Raw genomic sequence first — 3,775 nt, 5'->3', positions numbered from 1 at the left:
TCATGTTGATGGGGAACCAGTCACAATTTTTTCAAGAAACCACTCCGTAACATTATTAAGCTGGTATTACCTCATTCTTCATTCAGACCTGTTCTTGCTCTCTATCTAAGCTGTGCATGCAGGCACAACACAACACAAAAACTTCTCTAATCCTAAAAACAGCTCTCTTTCTGGCCTCCATTTTCATATTGTTTAATTTGCTGTCTCAAAAAAGCATCTGCAGTGTGTGCAGGGAACCTCAGTTAAACCTGGGAACCCTGCCAGAAAAGTGGCTGACGAGAACTGAGACGACTTACAAAAAGTGACATCTGGTACCCAGGCATGGTCCAATCAGGAAACACTGGAATAGTTTTCTTGAAAACAAAATGTGCTTCCTCTTTCTCTTTGATTGTGAGTGAGACTTCAGGCTCTTATCTGGTTTCACAGTATACAATAAGAAGGCAGTTTCTGGGGGAGCAGAGAAGGAAAGACCCCTGATCCAGCAACTGATCATCCTTGATCCTCCGGCTCTTCAAGGCAGCCCTTAGCCAAATCCCTTGAGGGACTCCTGCCTCAGGCCGAACAGCCACTGGCAAAACACAGGTAAGTTTCACAATGGAGCCAAGGGTGACTCTGTGGGTCAGTTTGCGGACCTGAAGACAGCAGGGAGGGGGGAGGGCTAAAGCCCATCTGGGAGGACAGAACTCATAGGGTTGCCAACTCTAGTTTGGAAATTCCTGGAGATTTAGGGGCAATGCCTGGGGAGGGCAGGATTTGGGGAGGGAGCTCAGAGAGGATTTGATGTCATAGACTCCACCTTCTGAGGCTGCCATTTGCTCCAGGGGGTCTGATATCTGTGTCCCAGGGAACAGCTGTAATTCTGGGAGAACTCCAGCTCTCACCTGGAGGATAATTATGAAAAGCAAGATAGGCTTCGGTGTGAATACAATTGGGGAAAATGGACTCACCGAAGAAAACCACTGTTCTGTAGCTTTAACACACCTGGTTACACTTTGTATATTGTTTATAGTGCAGATTTCTTATTCTAGGCAACTTTCTTCCTTATATAAAGTAAAAAGGTAAAGGTTCCCTTGCTCGAAAGCCAGTTGTGTCCGACTCTAGGGTTGCGGTGCTCATCTCCGTTTCAAAGCCGAAGAGCCAGCGCTGTCTGAAGACATTTCCATGGTCATGTGGCCGGCATGACTAAACACCAAGGCGCACGGAACGCTGTTACCTTCCCACCAAAGTGGTACCTATTTATCTGCTTGCAATTCCTTGCTTTCGAACTGCTAGGTTGGCAGGAGCTGGAACTAGAGACGGGAGCTCACTCTGTCATGCGGCAACTCGGGTCTTGAACTGCTGAACTACTGACCTTCCACAGCCTGCAGTTCAGCATCTTAACCACTTGAGTCACTGCATCTCACATCTCACAAATACAGGCAAAGTCAGTAGATAAGGTTATGAGTACAATAGAAAATCTTTTCAGTCTGCTTTTCCACGTCACAGCTCCGTTAAGACGCCTTGAAGAGAAAACATTCTAGGAACACAGTCAAAAACAGTATTGAGAATATTTGCATGAATCATGGTATACATTTTTTGAGTATATGAAACAAACCACCTGCCAGAATTCTTCAGTACCTAAGACATACTTAGATTTTGTGGTTTTTTTAGTTACAGCTTGTTTGATAGATAAAAATGAAAACTGTCATTATCTGGGGAGGTGATCGATCCTGTGTTAATGTAGCATGTGTATTGTTGGAATTTAATTTTTTCAAAAAAAGAGAGAAACATTTTTAGGAACATAGTCAAAACAGTATCGAGTATAATTGCATCAGTTTTTTGTATTGTACTCATACCATTATCTACTGGCTTTGCCTATATTTATGAAATGGACTTTATGTAAGGATGAATGCTGTCTAGAATAAGAAATCTGCTTTGAAATCATTATACAAAGTATAACTGTGTGTTAAAGCTACAGAATAGTGGTTTTCTTCGGTGAGTCCGTTTTTCTCACCTGGAGGTTGGCAACCTGCCTTCACATCACATTTGTAATATAAAGTTCTTGTGTGGTTCTGCAGCGAGCATAAGGACTTCGTAAGGTGCAGATTTTTGTACAGGTGCAGTTAGCCAGCCAGGAGGAAGCAGAGACATATATCAGCTTCTCCATTACATGAACAATAAGCAGAAAATCAGTGGCACTTGAAATGTCATTTATGATAGACAGGTGGTCTGGTTTGTTGTGGGGTCGGAACGGAAATCCTGGAGGCATGCCTGGGGTCAAAGTTCAGGCTTCCCAGGTCAGAGTTTGAATTCCCACAGAGACAATACTCTGCCAGGAGAATTGGCAAGCAGGAAACAAGTTTGCTGCGTTTGCATGAGGCTGCTAAATTCCTCTTAGAACACAATGAATTGCTGGGAGCGAATGAGTTTTGCAACATTCAAAGATTATCTTGCCTGTAAAGGAACATTCTGTGAACTACACTGTATTTTCTAGCTTACAAAATCTTTTGCTCTGTTGTAACGATGTACAAATGAATGAGCTTGCTTTTCTTTCTGTTAATAAAAACGCTGCTGTAACACAGCCTGTCAGAGGAACAGGGACAGTCTTGGAACAGAGAGAGAGACAGACAGAGCTGATCTGCAGCTTAAAGAAATCTGTGTGTTGTATGATTCTTGAACCCTATCTAAAGTCTTCAAGTGGCGCCCGGAGCAGGGACTTGAAACTTGGAAGACTCCATCTCATCAACCGTCTGGCAAAGACCCCAAGGTGCGCCACGTCTTGATTCCGTGTGATTTCATGACCCCACATTGGTGAGAGTACAGAGAGGTAAATATGGGTGAATCTATATCACTGCTGCAGCAGAAACATATAAAACAGTTACAATTCCTTGTCCTGAAGGCCGGCCCGTCCGTGTCTTCTACGGCTCTTAAACAATTGCTTAAGGAGATTCAGATAAAATGTCCCTGGTATCCTCAAACAGGATCTTTGAAGTTAAAAGATTGGGAAATAATAGGGAAGACCTTGCATACAGAACCTAGAGCATCAGTAGAGGTTTTACAATCTTGGTTTTTATGTAGATTTGCAATTGAAGCCATAGCACCTGTTTCTTCACTGGCCTCTCTTACATGCAATGCAGAGGCCCCTCTTGCTTATTCTCAAGGGGTTCAATTGGTTTTACCTAAACCACCATCAGCTCTTGCTCTTTATCCAACTTTGCCTTCAGCACCAACCCTGCCTTTGGCACCAAAAGCCTTAGAACCTTCAGTGCCAGAGTCTTTATCCTCTCTTACATGCAATGCAGAGGCCCCTCTTGCTTATTCCCAGGGGGTTCAATTGGTTTTACCTAAACCACCATCAGCTCTTGCTCTTTATCCAACTCTGCCTTCAGCACCAACCCTGCCTTTGGCACCAAAAGTCTTAGAACCTTCAGTGCCAGAGTCTTTACCCTCAATGCCTCAAAAACCATTACCCTTAGAGGCCTACCCTCTTCCAATTTCACAAAGTCTTTCACTGACAGATCTGGCTGATCAGCAGCAGCATTTTTCTCTTCCCACCCCTCCACTCTCCACTTCAAAAAGTGTTCTTATAGATGATTTAAAGAATCAGACCTCTTCCTTAGAGGACATTAAAGAGAGCTCTGAAATATTGTCTGTGTGCCCAGTGCATTTCACTGAAAACCAAAAAACAACTGGCACAATTATTGAAATTAAACCTACTTCATATCCTATTCTAACTGAATTGCATGAAGAAATTCAGGACATGGGCTTACAAAGTACAAACAGGGAGCATGAAGCC

The 3,775-nt window shown here is 43.3% G+C and overlaps 1 protein-coding gene across 1 annotated transcript in view; it reads left to right on the top strand.

Moving 5' to 3' along the window:
• Nucleotides 1-458: 458 nt before the first annotated feature.
• LOC107105671 (interferon-inducible GTPase 5-like) overlaps nt 459-3,775 on the top strand; it is a 19,858-nt gene continuing 16,541 nt past the window's right edge. Inside the window, exon 1 of the mRNA XM_015405667.1 lies at nt 459-582. The gene's annotated coding sequence lies outside the window, so the exon portion shown is untranslated. The remainder of the gene's footprint in view (nt 583-3,775) is intronic.

The sequence above is a fragment of the Gekko japonicus genome, unplaced genomic scaffold, assembly GCF_001447785.1.
Source record: "Gekko japonicus isolate JY-2015 unplaced genomic scaffold, Gekko_japonicus_V1.1 scaffold5334, whole genome shotgun sequence".
NCBI lineage: Eukaryota > Metazoa > Chordata > Lepidosauria > Squamata > Gekkonidae > Gekko > Gekko japonicus.
Note: the sequence above shows the minus strand (reverse complement) of the source record. Positions and strands in the feature narration are given on the sequence as shown.